Below are 16,601 nucleotides of genomic sequence, written 5' to 3'. Positions count from 1 at the left end.
TAGTTAGGGCTCAATTGACTCCTCCTGCCCCTATAGGGGCCTCATCTCCTAAGTCCAGAAAATAAGACTCACTGTGCAAGAATCTTGGAGACCCTTCACAAGTCAACCTCAGCATTGTCTATAACAGTAATATTTAAAAGTTGATCTGACCATTCAGCTGTACAATGTTGGCCAAACAGTTATGTTCAAATACATTTAACATCTTTGTAGACCTTATTTAATAATAATAACGTAAAAAACTCATAATATAAATTTATTTTAAATAGAGCAACTGTATCATGTGTATTAAGAGAAACTTTTACTTTTCATTAAGTAGGGTCCCATGAGAGAGTTCAGAGGCAGGGTGCTAGCCATGCACACAGCTGGCCAGGGGTCAATCCCCAGCATTCCCATATGTTCCTCAGAGCCCCACCAAGTGTGATACCTGAGCACAGAGTCAGGGGTAAGCCCCAAATCCTTCTGGGTATGCATCCCCACCAAATTAAAGTAAGCCTGTCTATACAAATGTAATACAGTTATCAGCATAAAACAAGTAAATAGAAATAAACAGTTGGGCTCCCATTTTTTCCAGTTCTATTCCAATCTATTCTTCATGCTATAGTCAGACTGATTATCTCTAAAGAAGCAAATCTTATCTGCCTAAAACATTCAAACCAGAGTCCTTTATTATGGAGCCCAGAATAGATATCATTTGACCCCACTTTCAAACCCTTCCTCTCTCAATTTTTGCACATGCTGTCTTTTTTCCTGAAGTGCCATTCCTCATTTCCTGCACCTGCCTCACCAAGCTCTGTTCATCCTTCAAATGCAACATGTATGTTACTGATGGGAGGAAGTTTTCTCTGACTACTATCACCCACAAGCCATATCTGACATGTCTCCTGTATACTCTTATTAACCCATTGTGTTTTCTCCGTCCATAGCACTTTAAACATTGCATCATAGCTGCCAGCATAATCCTTTGCAGTGCTCCCCTCAGAGACTAGACAGTGCTCTGTCTCCATGATGACAGAAAACATACTTGTCTTACACACAAGGGGGAAAAGATCTGTATTAATTATCTATTGCTATGGCCTGGCTACAGAGCTCTTATACTATAGTGCCTCTCCAGGAAATCTTGATAGCTAGATATAAATGTCCTTACTTACCTAGAAACTTTCTGAGAATTAGAGACCTATACATATGGGATTGGGCTGGAATGATAGCACAGTGGGTAGGGCATTTGCCTTGCATGAGGTCAACCCAAGTTCAATTCCTCCATCCCTCTCAGAGAGCCCAGCAAGCTAATTGAGAGTATCCCACCTGCTTGGCAAAGCCTGGAAAGCTACCCTTGGAGTATTCAATATGCCAAAAACAGTAGCAACAAGTCTCACAATGGAAACCCTACTGGTGCCCACTCGAGCAAATCCATGAACAACAGGAGGAGATGAGTGCTACAGTGTTACAGTGCTACATATGGGATTTAGGCTGCAGAGACTTAGGAGGGCATCAGTAAAAGTTGTGTAAGCTACCATCATTTGAACACTTTACTGGGGTAGAGGGTCCACTTTGCTGATGGTTACCTCAAATAAATGCCTGGCTGGAAAGAAGTCCTTGGTTTTCTTATCACATGTATGCTTTCAGTGGCTTGAGCATCTTCATGGTATGTTGGTAAGCTTCTCCCATATAAAACAGGGACAGAGAGAGAGAGAGAGAGAGAGAGAGAGAGAGAGAGAGAGAGAGAGAGAATGAGGACCTAACCGAAATTTAACATGTTTCACGCAGCAGATGATGTGGCCAGGGTTGTACAGCTGGGTAAATTCAGAGACAGAATTTGAACCAAGTAACCTGGCTTCCGAGCTCTTGCTGTCAATCATTATTGCTTTCTAGGCAGAATCATGCATATCTGTCGGAAAAAAGGAAACTACCATTTGCTTGAAACCATGTACAATATATGCTTCTCTATATTGTATTTATTATTTATTTATAGGATATATGAGTACAGTGCTGAACACATCAGAAGTCCTTGCCATTAGACTCACATCTATAATCAACATGGAAAATTCAGATTCTTGGACATCCATGACATGAAATGGGAGTCATTCAAAGTTCTTTGGCCTCAGAAAGCTGGTGCCATGATCTAGTTTTATGAGAAGGGCCTGGTCTCTTTGGGGCGTGCACCTGAGCTCAGCTACCTTGGGCCGTCAGAGCTGGCGGGTCCAGAGTCACTGATGTTGACAAGGCTGTTTGCTTGCTGGTCAGCATCTCAGCCAAGGAGATGAGCTGAGTCCTGGGTGTGCAGGGTGAGGCTAATCACTGCAGTTTGGACTTGATGATTTCACTGAAGAACCATTCTACAGCTGCTTTCCCCAGGCTGCAAGAAATCTTAAGAGGGACACAGCCCAGCAATGAAATCATCAGTGAGGCAGCAGGCACAATGGCACCCTTGTACGACAGAGCTTGTGATCTCATGGATCAAGTCACAGAGCCATATTCCTGGTTCAGCACAGCCCCACCCAGGTACAGCCCAGTGCAGCCTACAATGTCCAGCAACTGATACAAATCCACTCCAAACCCAAGTTTGGAACAAATAAGCAGTAATATTCCACGTAGAGTCATTTTTCAACACTCTCCTTGGGTTTAATATAAAAAGAGAACTTGAATTTCTTTCTATTAAGTTTCTATTTACCTTAATTGCATTATAAGTACTGTTCATAATTCTACTATGCTATGCATACTAAAGAACAACTCTAAATTCTCAGATTAAACATTTCACTATCTGATACAGACTCAACTTAAGTTTTAGAAACTGTAGGATAACATTGGTTTGTCCTTTCTCCCTGGCTGCAGGGAGCTTGAGGTTGTTGAATTGCACCCATTCACAGTGCTCCCAAGGCACTCTTATTTCTCTGTGTTTAAGTTATATTTAACTTCTCTGTGCTCTGCTTTCTCTACCTGCTAATCACTCATTTCCCCCTAAATAGTACCTGTGACTTGTAAAATCAAATTCCTCATGAAATCTCTGATTTTGTATTTGTAAGTGAAATATTGCTTTTCTTCTTCCCTGATGTTCTTTGTATAGTTTACTTCAGAGCAATGTCCTTTTTGTATAGACACAGGAGGACAGTTAATGCTATGCTTTTGTAACTTGGGAGTTAACTGACTCCAGATAATATTCACTCCTGAGCATCTGCTTTCTTGACTTAAGCCTCAGTTGCCCTTAGTTCCTAGCACCCCAAAAGCAGGGTCCCAAAGAGGGACCTGATGGACCCAGGGCAAGCTGTGAGCTACCCTGGCATCGAAATGGGCCAGGCCAAGCTCCATAATACTTAACTGTAAGTTCAGAGCAGGGTCAAGGACAAATTCTGTCATGATCCAAAAAGTAACAACTAGATTAGGACCCTGCTAGGGTTAGGAAAGACTAATCTGGCCTGAGCACTATAGTCTGGGATCTATAGCGAGATGTTCCAAGGAGAGTCACCCTACAAGCTTAATGTATCTCTTACTGTGTCCATACAAAAATAACTAGAAACATTATTTAGAAGTAAGTAAATCTAAGATGGTTGTTGAACTGAGGAAAGGAAAAACACATCTCCCAGGTGATATTTCACCCTTGAGCAGATCTCTTGGCTGCAGGAGATCTTTGTCTTCCCTAGGAAGGAAGTATTTACATATGTTGATTGTGCTACCTTATCTGGGTGTAGTTGCTACCCCCAATGCTTGGAGGTTTGGCGCTAGACTGAGGCTTCTGAGATGGAGTGTGGAGAGACTAGCAGGGGGGGCAGGAAGAGATGCGAATGAGAGGCAGTGTGAGATTGGAATGGGGAGTTTAGTGAGACTGGAACAGGCACGTGGAGAGAATGGAATAAATGGAACTGATCACCAACAAGCCTGGCAGCCTTGTTCCCTCCTTTTGCTTCTGTTGGCTGTGGCTGCAGGCCAGGGTGGGGAAGAGGTTCATGGCCACTGAACGAAAGTGGCAGACACGAGAGACCACCACTATCACTCATTTATTTTGTGAACACACAAGAAACAATGCAGCACGTAGACATAAATTATCTCAGGGTGAAAGAGAAGAAATCAAGAGTGGAACATTAGATGGAGCCAGCAAACATATCTGATAGAGTCCTCTTGGTAAAGATGATTGCTATATTCTGGTTCTGTGATTCTTAGCACCCAAAGTGAAAATGAAGCCCAATAAAATAAAAATCACATTGTTTAATACATTTATGGAAATATATTTTACTTTAATAATTATTTTTGTAAACCATGGTTTAATTTTATTGAATCACCGTGAGATAGTTACAAACTTTCATGTTTGGGTTACAATCACACAATGATCCAACCCTCCTTGGTGCACATTCCCCACCACAATCACATAATCACACAATCACACAATGATCCAACCCTCCATCAGTGCACATTCCCCACCACCAATATCCCCGGTATACACCCCCCCCCCCTCCAACCTGCCTCCATGGCAGACAATATTCCCCATAATCTCTCTCTTCTTTTGGGCATTATGGTTTGCAATACAGACACGGAGAGGTCATCATGTTTGGTCCTTTATCTACTTTCTGCACACATCTCCCATCCCAATCAATTCCTCCAGTCATCATTTTCTTAAGTGATCCCTTCTCTACTCCAGCTGCCTTCTCCCCTTTGCTCATGAGGCAGGCTTTCAGCTATGGAGCAATCTACCTGTCCCGTGTGTCTGCTATCCTCAGGTGTCAGCCTCATGTTATGTTGTTTTATACTCCACAAATGAGTGCAGTCCTTCTATATCTGTCCCTCTCTTTCTGACTCATTTCACTTAGCATGATACTCTCCATGTGTATTTATTTATAAGAAAAGTTCATGACTTCATCTCTCCTGACAGCTGCATAGTATTCCATTGTGTAGGTGTACCAAAGTGTCTTTAACCAGTCATCTGTTCCAGGGTACTTGGGTTGTTTCCAGATTTTGGCTATTGTGAACAGTGCTGCAATGAACATATAAGTACAGATGTCATTTCTACTCTGCTTTTTTGCATCTTCGGGTAGATTCCAAGAAGTGGTATTGGAGGGTCATATGGAAGCTCAATTTCTAGTTTTTGAAGGACTGTCCATACTGTTTTCCAGAAAGGCTGGACTAGCAGGCATTCCCACCAACAGATAAACACAAAGATTTATTCCAAGATTTACCATAAAGAGGATACTAAATAAAATAGTAAATAATATACAGATTTCTTGGTATAGGAAAACAATATTACTCTAAAACTTAGAAACAGACACCTTCCCTTGCATATACACACAGCATTTTGATAAGTTATTGGTTTTCAATAAAAAAAATAAAAATAAAACTTAGAAACTGGAAACAGAGTCCATAAATCAAATCTGGTCCCACAGCCTAATTTTATAAATAACATTTTATTGCTACATACCTATGCTAATTTGTTTAAATATTAGTTATGACTCCCTCTGAACTGCAAAGGTAGAGTTTAATCATTGTTACAGAACTTACAAAGTCAACAAACCTGAAGGTGCTTTGTCAATGAATTATGCCTTTGTTTAATCTTATTCCCTTGGATGTGGAAAGAAACTATAGTTTGCATTGGATCAACACATTATGGTAAAGTGGATATGATGCATTACATTATGTCATATGGAAGAGGTGATAGAATATCTCACTCTTGTCATGCTATTTTATGTAAGACTTTGTCTTAGCAGTCTAAAGATATAGATCCTCTTACTGGATTTGGAGAAGCAAACCACTCCAATTTGAACTGCCTATAGAGAAAACTATGCAGGTGGTCTCAGGAGTTGAGATCTCGGTCCTTCAACCACAAGGACCTTAATTCTGCCAACAACCTTGTGAACTTGGCAGTGGGCCAACTTCAGCCCCCAGAAATAAATACATCCCAGTCACCTGCTTGGCTGCAGTCTTGTAAGCCCCTAAGTAGAGATCTCAGATAAGCTACATTCACATACTGCTCAACTGAAACTGTGAGATAATAAATGTATGTTTCTTGAAGCTGATAACTTCGTGATAAGTTAGCTACTCTCATAGAAAATATGCACCATATAGCACACACAATCTGAAATATGTACCATCTGGCCTTTTACAGTCAATTTCACTAATCCTTTCCATAAAGCATGACTCAAAGAAAATGAGGCTATGAGGGTGTATTGGATTTCAAAATACATGAGAAGAGAAGTTACAAAAATGTTAAAACATTGTCAGGGCACTGTGAGCATTGACAGAACAACTGTCACTGGCATGTATGTGAGTATACAGTGAAGAGTTGAGCAGGACCCAAGAAGAGGACTGAAGCAATTGAAGGAGGCAAGTACTAGAAGTTGACTATGGCTCATTTTTTTTTTAATAGGGAAGGAATATATTTGAAGTGTATTGAAAAATTCACACAAAGAAAAGAATTGTTGACTGATTCTTAGGGGAAAAAATAGGGACCAGGATAGCTCTGGGAGTCAAGATAAAAGTAAACGACTCAGCTTCAACAGGATTCTAACACTGGCTTGACCATGTTATAAAACCCTCTGCATGGTTATATTTTTTTTATATCACTGAGTAAAATATTCAAATTTCCAAGAGAGAAAGAATCTGAATAACTGGGAAGGAGCAGGCACTTTACTTTGTCAAGAAAGCACAAAGGTGGATAGGCATTAGCCTCCAATGAGAAATCAGGATACAAGAGATAGGCAATGAGGTCATGGGCTCCAAGTACCCACAGCTGAACACATCAGCTTCATGGTCTCCATTGTTTCATTTCCTGCATCTTGTCCATTAGCCCAACACATCTCTTGGAAAAATATATACTTATCTCTCCGTGAGCAACCTGAGGGCAGAGATGATGCCACTTTGTTCACCATGGTAACAACCAGATTTAGCAAGTGTCTAGCACTTAGTGGACACTCTGGAAAAAATACGCAAAGTGGATGGGCAGAAGAAGATAGGATTCTCACATGCACTAATCTGTGAACCACTCCACCAAATCCCTCCACCAAATCCCTACCTGGACAGATTATATCCCACACACATACCCCACCCACCCTCTCCATTCCCACTGACTTAGCCCTTTCATCTTTTTCAGGAACTCTTTCAAAAGCCTTAAGTACTTCAAGTGGAGAACAAATTAACATTAGGAATTTGTTCTAAGAATGATGGATGAGTTGGAAGAGCCAAGGAGAGTAGACAATTGTTACGTAGGGGTCAGGATGTTTCTGCCAACCCTGGGCTGGGGTCATTATCTCACGAACACTGCTAAAATCAACAGCAGTGCCAATGAAACCTCAGTCTGATATGCTCTAAGGGACCCACAGTGGCTGAGGACTAAAAGGGGCAATGAGAAGGGTTTCTCTCATGCCTCAGTGTCCTACTAACAGATTCCTTTTTCCTAACAGAACAGAAAACAAACTGTGGTGAAGAACTCTAGGAAAAGACATTTTATGGGTAAAAATTTACCATACTTATGTAAGTATAGGTATACTACATATGCCTAATATACAGAAGGGTGCATAGAAGGATTAATTGGAGCTCCAAGCAAATAGATATTGCTTATGTAAGTACAATCATTGACTCCATTTTATAAATAAAGAAACTGAGTTTACACAATTCATTAATAATGGCAAAATAAATCAGGATTTAGGGGGCAGAATAATAGTACGGCAGGGTAGGGTGTTTCCTTCCATGTGGCTAACCCGGGTTCTGTTCCCAGCATCCCATATGGTCCCCTGAGCATTGCCAGGAATAATTCCTGAGTGCAGATCCAGGAGTAAGCCCTGAGCATCACCTGATGTGACCCCAAAACCCCTAAAATTTTAAAATGAATTAATCAGGATTTAAAGTCAGATTAATTTATTTATTTTTTTATTTACTTATCAGGATTTAGTCAGATTCCAAAGAGCATGACTTTAATCATTATGCCATTCTGCTACTATTCAAGCCACATGTCATATTTCTGGGTGATATCTATATCTTCAACCAAGAAGTTTCTGGTTAATCACTGAAAGTTGAATTCTTCATAAGATGACCATGGATCCTTTGCATTATATCAGCATTTTCAACCTGCCAAGTAACTTAAAACTCAGAAGATTTAAAAAATAAGCACTTTAAAGATTGTGATTTGTGACTTCTAAGCAGATTCAACATCTATTTTTAATAAAAAACAAAACAAAAACACAGAACTATAAACACGTCTACAAAGTAAAGGCCATTATCCTCAAGCCAATGGCTAACAATGTACATATTTAATGGCTAAAAGTTGAAAACTTATCCTCTAAGATCAGGCATAAGACAAGCATGTCCATTCTCACAACTATTATTAAATTTAGTATTGAAGGTTCTAAATATTGAAGTTGCCACAGCAACTAGACAAAAAAAGAAAAATAAAAGGAGACACAAATTTTAAAAGAAAATAAACTAGGGCATTATATAGAAACACTTAAAAACTCTAAACCAAAACAGTTCACAATAAACCAACCCAGTAGAGTAGAAGGCTATAAAATATATAAATGTAAGTTGGTTTCATTTATTTTTAAGAAACCTTATTTTAAATTGCATAAAAACAAATCAAGTCCCTAAAAATCAAAGGAGGTAAAAGACTTATTCATCAAAAACTGTAAGTCACTATTAGAAGAAACAGAAGACACAGAGAAATGTTAAACACTTCCCATTTTTATTGAAAGAATTAGCACAGTTAACATGAACATTGTACCCAAGGAATTACACAGACTCAATGCAAATTTTACTAAGATTCCAATGCCATTCTTCATGGGTATAGAGTAAAGCTTACTAAAATTCATATGGAACTATGAGCAAGAACCTTACCCACTTACAATGACTGAGAAATCCCAAGGGAAAAAAAAAGAATATGGAAGGTATCACATTTCCTGACTTTAATTTACACTGTAAAATTACAACAATCAAAATGTGAGATATTAAAATAAAAGCAGGCATTCAGACCATATAACAGAATTGAGACGCCAGAAATAAACCAGATATATGGACAGTGAATTTACAACTAAGAGCCAAGAGCATAAAATGAAGAAAGCAAAATCTCTACAATAAATAATGTTGGGCAAACAGCATACCCACATGCAAAAGAATGAAATTTGGCCATTATTTCACACCCTGAATAAAAGTTTATTCAAAAATGAATAAAAACTTAAATGCTAGGCTCAAATCCATATACATTAAATCAAAACACATTGAAGGAAATATAAGGAAAATATTCTGTAATTTTTTGAAACTGGTGCCCTCAATGATTTAACTTCATTGGCAAGGAAAACAAAAGCAAAAATAAGTAAATAGGATTACCTCAAACCAAAAAGCTTCTGCACTGCAAAAGAAATTATGACTAAAAATAGAAGATCTAGTAAGTGAGAAAAAAATTCATATACCGTAAATCTGATAAAGAGATAAAATTTAAGAACAGAACCAAATGACCCCATTTAGAAATTGGTAGACAATCTACACAGACACTTTCCTATATAAGATATATAGATGGCCAATAGACAAGTGAAAAAAATTTTCATCATCACTGATTATCAGAAAAATTTAAATTAAAACAACAATGAAATACCAATTTATCAGTGCACTTTATTTTGGGCCATATCAAATAGTTTAGAAGCAACAAGAATTACTAGGTATGTAGAGAAATAAATCTCATTCACTATTGGAGGGAATGTTTATCAAAATATTTAAAATTGAAATATGGCAAGGTAAGAATTTCCACTTCTAGATAACAATCCAAAGAACACAAAAACACTAATCCATAATGATATGCACATCTATGTTCACTGATGCGCTATTCACTATGGTAAAGATCTGGAAACAACCCAAGTGTCCAAGGGCAGATCCATAAATAAAAATCTTGTTGATATATATATATATTATGAAATACTATTTAGCTAAAGAAAAGATGAAATCTTGCCTGTTGCTACAATATAAATGGAATTGAAGGGGGTCACACTAAATGAAACAAGTCAGAAAGACAAATATTAGATGATTTCTATCATACATGGTCTATAAAGAAATGAAAAAAGGGAATAAACAATGTCCATTATCAGTTGAGGACAGAACTGCCAAACAAGGTGGGTCTGAGTGGGTTAAAAGGGCCCAATGGACTGTACTGGAAAGATATTGGTACTTACAGGTGAGTTCAGTAAACTAACATTATACTCCTACAACACAAACATGTATTGCCTTGTATATGTGAGGCCCCATATACCAACACATACACTCCAACCCCACCCCCCAACACAAACACACACACACACACACACACACACACACACGCCTTAATTAATTCCATATGTCCTTGTAGAACTTATGAGGGAGTGAAGCAGAAGACAATAAGTAAATTGTCACTCAAAGGAATTAAAAAAAAGAAACAATCTCTGGTGAGTGATGTAAAAGGAATTTGTGCAAATTGAAACCTGAGGTCTGACCCAAACCTTGCAATAGAGAAGGGTCTTCTGACAGAAGAAGGCTCCTACAGAAAGAGCTTTTCTGACAAGTCATGTGCTTCTGCCCCCAGTAGCAGAGCATGTATAAGGGAGCAGATGCTCCTTTAGGCAGAGGGAGGAAGAGGGAATAGATTCAGAGCCAGACAGGCTCAGTATTGGAGATGCTGACAGACTCAGAGGACAGAGGAGAGGAAGCAAGTAAGAAGATAAGATAGAGAAGTGACTACTATGACAATAATAACTGGGAATGATCACACTCGACAAGATCTGAGGGTTAAAAGTAGGTAAGGGATATTCTTGACAACTTTTCAGTATCAATATTGCAAACCAAAATACCCAGAAGGACAGAGAGAGAGAGAGAGAGAGAGAGAGAGAGAAGAAAAGCACCTGCCAAAGAGGCAGGCAAGGGGTAGGCAGGGGTGTGGGGGGGTGATGGGCAGGAACCTGGGGACTCTGGTGTTAGGAAATGTACACTGGTGGAGGAATGGGTGTTGGAATACAGTATGACTAAAATTCAATCATGAATGGCTTTGTAATGCTCTAAATTTTTTTTAAAAATTAAAAATTAAAAAAAATTTTAATGAAATTAGCAATCAAAAGAGGGGACAGGTGGCCTCTGGGGTGATATGGTGAACTTGGAAGGTTTGTGGTTTTTATTTACCCTGGTGGCATTACAGAGCCAATGGATGCTTTCCTCCAGAGTGACACCATCTAATTTGCCTTTGTGGAAGGAAGATGTCAATCAAGATTACCAAGAGGCAGTAGGATTCTCGGAGAAATGGTGTAACTCCAAAGAGGTCTGACATGGAGCGCAGGACAGACACTTCTGCACTTCCTGGTGGACAGTTCCGATTCCACTGAAGTCTGTCATCTTGTTGATGTCACTTCACATCAGCTTTCACGGGGCGGGAGGGCAGGGGGAAGGGCTGGGGGTTGGAAGGATTGCAGGCCATTAACTCTAAGCAAGCAACAGTAAATAACACCTTCCCTGACTGACAATTCCACCCATTTATCCTTAAACTTCAATACTGCCTGCTTCATCAATGCCACATTCAAAATGAGCCCCTGAGGCAACTTTAAACCCAAGCTAAATGCCTTTCTAAATCACTTCTGTTCACTCAGTCAGGCAAAACATCAAACATAATAGCAGGACTGATTATAATAGCTAATCCTAATAGCTATTATTTATTGAACACTGGCCACTGGTCACACTAACCGAGTCAGGTCATGCTCATGACAACTCCTTTAGGTGGGTGTTTCAGCCTCCAAGTATGGTTGAAGATGTTGCAGGCAGGAAGATGGGGTGGGGGTGGGGGTGGGCGACTGATAATGTGAGACTTTGAGACAAAGGACCCATCTCAGAAGTCCAGAAAGTCATTGAGATGCAGAATCCCAGGCCCCAGCAAGGACAGATCCCTGACAGGAGACAGGTGACTGGACCCTCTGAGAGGAAAGGCTCCACCCCAGGAACAAAGGACAGGTGATGAATATAGAAAGAAGGGGCCAGATGGAGCCTGGGAGCACCAGTGGAGGGAAGTTGACACTGGTGGTGGAATGGGTGTTGGGATATTGTCACAGTCACTGTTCTTCCATTGTTCATCGTTTTGCTCGAGTGGGCCCAGTAACATCTCCATTGTGAGACTTCTTGTTACTGTGTTTGGTATATTGAATACGTCGCAGATAGCTTACCAGGCTTTGCCATGCGGGTGGGATACTCTCGGTAGCTTCCCAGCCTCTCTGAGAGGGGCAGAGGAATCGAACCCAGTTCGGCCACGTGCAAGGCAAACGCTCTACCACTGTGCTAGCTCTCCAGCGTTGGGATATTATAGGCCTAAATTTCAACTATCAATAGTATTACTAATCATGGTTCCTTAATTAATGTTCTTCAATTTTAAAGAATATTAAAAAGAAGACCATCATCTTCTCTGAGCTCTCCCACTTGGTAACCAACCTAGAAACAGCCTGAGGCGGGGCAGTTGGGAAGAGCATCTTTACACTAACTTGGGCAGGGAAACTAGGCTCAAGCCCCCTGAACTCATGCCCCCTGCACACAAGCCCTTCGGGTCTTCCCTCTTGAGATATGAACTTTCATACTTGAACACCGGGATGTGCACTGGTTCTCAGCATACTAGTGAATTTTGATCTTGATTTAAAAAAAAAAAAATCTTCTGGTAACCAGAATAATTTCTAGACATGTCAAAGAATATTAAAGTTTATCTTTCCAATTTCACAAATGAATTATTTTGTTTGGGTTTGGGTGAGTTTGGGTGGGTTGGAGGGGGTTGATTGGGGAAATTTGGGTGTGTTTTGTTTGTTGCTTTTTTTTGCCTTAGTAGAAATATTAATGTAAATGTATTAATGGAAATTAAAAAGCTTTTCCTGAAAATCAACCAAATGGGCCTGTACAGAGGATAGGATACTTGCCTTAGGTTGACCTAGGTTTGATTCCTGGCACCCATTCAATCCTGTGCACTGCCAGGAGAAATCCCTAAGCATAAAACCATGAGTAAGCCTGAGCCCAAAAAACAAAAATTGAAAATCTTCCAGAAGCTTTTTTATAACTAGTCATCAGGGGCTCTATGTCCTTTATGAATCAGTTCCACCAACCACCATTGGTTTTAGAAATTTCGTGCTGCATTCCAAAATAGTTGTTAATTTCAAGTGCATTAATAGCATCCCCTGATCCGTGATACAAAGTTTGTTAATTCAGCAAGTTCTTTTCTGAATGTCTGAATCCTAGTAAAACTTTATGGAAAAGTCAAAACTAACTTTCACAATATTAACAATCTTAACCACTTAAAATCAAACAAAATGTATATAGGACTTTCACACTATTAGCTGAAATGCTTCATTGATAGAATTTTTTTGTTAGTTTTTGAAACACACACAGCTGTACTACAGGATTACTCCCGACTTTGTGCTCAGGGATCACTCCTGGCAGTGCAGAGGGGACCATATAGGGTGCCAAGGATCAAACCTGGGTTAGCTATGCATGAGGCATGCACCTTACCAACTATATTATTGCTCCACTCTGATAAAAATCTTTTAAGGCTTAAATACATAGAGCCTTAAAAGATAGCTTAATAGGGTAAAGAAATGGTTTGCATGGAGAATTCTCAAGTTCTATCCCCCAAACCTCATTCTCCCTTGAGCACTGCTGGTAGTGACCTCTGTACCCAGAGGCTGGAATACCTTCTGAGAACCACAGGTGTGATCCATATTGTTAAGAAAAAAATTAAATAAATGGAATAGTCCGGTACATTTTTATGGAAAAGATGACTTCATAACTTAGGCACCAAGTTTTCCTAAATTGATGTGCATATTCAGTAGAATTCTCTGCAGTTGCTTGTTTAAGAAAAATCACCTTTCTTAATAATTTTATGGAAATAAGGAAGAACAAGAATAGCCAAGATAATCTGAGATAGTTGTGGGAGGGGAGGAGGAAGAAAATATATACTACCAGGTATCAAGACATACTACAAAAACACAGAAATTGGGGGCTGGAGCGATAGCACAGCCGGTAGGGCATTTGCCTTTCACACGGCCCAGCCGGGTTCGATTCCCAGCATCCCATATGGTCCCCTGAGCACTGCCAGGGTAATTCCTGAGTGCAGAGCCAGGAGTAACCTCCATGCATCCCCAGGTGTTACCCCCCCCCAAAAAAAAGCAAAAACACAGTAATTTAAATAGTGTGGCATTTGTGCAAGGATATACACACAAAACTACAGAACTAAACAGATTCTAGAAACAAAGATCAAAATGCATCACTGTCACTGTCCTCCTGTTGTTCATCAATTTGCTCGTGCAGGCCCAGTAACGTCTCCATTGTGACAACTGTTACTGTGTTTTGCATATCGCATACATCACGGGTAGCTTGCCCTATGGAGGAGATGCTCTCAGTAGCTTGCCGGGCTCTCCGAGAGCGGCGGAGGAATCGAACTCGGGTCGGCCATATTGGCCGCCTACAAGGCAAACGTCCTGCCCACTGTGCTATCAAAATGCATAAAGTATGGAAAAAATTATATTTTCAGTGAATGGAGCATATAGAATTGGAGGGTCCTGGGGGAGGAGGGGAAATATTGACCCCAGTTCACAGAGTATGCAAAATAAAAAGTATATATAAATTCTAAGTGCATGGTAGATTTACATATAAGTGATAAACGATAAAATAAAACTGTAATAGAATCTAGGAGAATATTTTTAAAATCATAGATAGAATTAAAAAGGGAAATACGATAAATTGCATCATACTGACACATCAAGAATATCTTCTTCCAAAGATTCCCCCACTATATAGAAGACAAGGGTCATAATGCATGAATATCTCTGTGACACATATATCCAATTAAATATTAAATTTCTAGATTAGGAAAAAGGAAAACAGTCTCCAAATCTTATTTATTTATGTATTTTATATCTGAGGGCCACATCTGACAATGCTCAGACACTACTGCTTGCTTTGTGCTCAGGGATAACTTCTGGTGGTGCTCAGGGGAACATATGTGATTGAATAAGGGATGGCAGCATGCAAGGCAAATAAGCCCTGTACTATCTTTGTAGCCCCAACTCTTTTTTTTCTTTTTTGATGTAGTCATTTAAGTAGAAAAATGACCTGTCTACCACTGAATAGAAAGAACATTCATGGGTTTATGATATGGCTCAGAGATAGAGCTCATGCATTGCATTATTTGGGCCTCCATGCCGTAAAATTAATTTAAATGGGCCAAAAACATTTGAAAAAAAAAGTCATTTTATAAGAAACAAAGACACAATGAGAAATCTAATACCAATATGGAAGTAAGAAAAAAAAAGTTAAACTGAGAATATCATTAGTACTAGAAAGTAAGAAAGGGTTTTGTTGTTGTTGTTGTTGTTGTTGTTGTTTTAAGAACAGCGGAATACCATTAGAAAGGCAGAAAAACCTCCTTGAGTTTTCAATGATCAAAACTGAGGGGGGCATGAACAATAAATAATACAGAATTGAATCATAACCAAGATTTTTTAATTAGAATCTAGAATTTATATTGAGAAAATGACGAAGGCAGATGAAACAAATATTCCTGACAGAAGAATGCCAATAATATGGTATAGATACTCTACCCTTCAGCAGGTAGAATTTCTCTTCTCTATCACCACTGGGCTAAAATTGGGGGTTCACTTCCAACCTAGAAAAGAGAAAAAAGGGAAAGAGTGATGACTTTATACTGGAGAAAGTTGGCAAACACTATCTCAACCATGTGATGAAGTTAACATTATCAGCAAACTGTGAAAATGGCATAGAGTTCTTTATTTGGTATAATGAGGACAGCACTTCACTCCTTGTATTCTTTCTTAAAAAAATATCCTTAACCCATTCTATTAATGACATCAGAAAGACCTAGATTGGGGGCATATGTACAAGATACCATGCCAGTGTTCCCCCAAACTGTCAAGGTTACCACATAGGACAATCAAATGTTATATTGTCCCCTTGAATGGTTTCTGGAGCAGAAAAGGAGCACAATAAAAAAAAACGATGAAACCCAAAAAAAAGTCAAGAGTTTCGTCAATAGTAATATTAGCAATGTCCATTTCTTAGCTTTGACGACCGTAATTTGATCATTTAAGATTTAACAATGGAGTATCCTGGGCAACACCTATCTAGGAGCTCTTTATTTTATTTTTTGGTAACTTTTCTTTGAGTCTAAAAGAATTTCCCAATAATCTGCAGGTGCATTAAAAACAATTTTTTAAAATTCACCCCCCCATGAGAAGGTTAAAATTGAAAACAAATACATAATATCAAATATTGGCAAGGATGACAGAGCCACAATAACATTTTTACTTTGTGGGTAGAAGTATAAAATGACATAACTACTTTGGAAAACTCTTTGGCAATAGCTAAAAAACTTGAATACAAGTATAAGTCAGGATTCAGCAATTTTCTCCTTAGATATTTAAAAAAAAAGACAAGCAAATGTCCTTCCAAGACCTGTATAAAAAGTATTTATAGCAGTACCATCCATCACAGGCAGACACTGAAAACAATATGAAAATTATGCAACAGCAAAATACATAAATATTGGAGATATTTGCCACTTTAAAAATGCCATTTGAACTCAGATGTTGACAGTTCTCCAATGTTATATTATTTTCTAGAGGTCACTTACATCTCTT

The sequence above is a fragment of the Sorex fumeus genome, unplaced genomic scaffold (assembly GCF_029834395.1).
Source record: "Sorex fumeus unplaced genomic scaffold, SorFum_2.1 ptg000003l, whole genome shotgun sequence".
Classification (NCBI taxonomy): Eukaryota; Metazoa; Chordata; class Mammalia; order Eulipotyphla; family Soricidae; genus Sorex; species Sorex fumeus.
Note: the sequence above shows the minus strand (reverse complement) of the source record.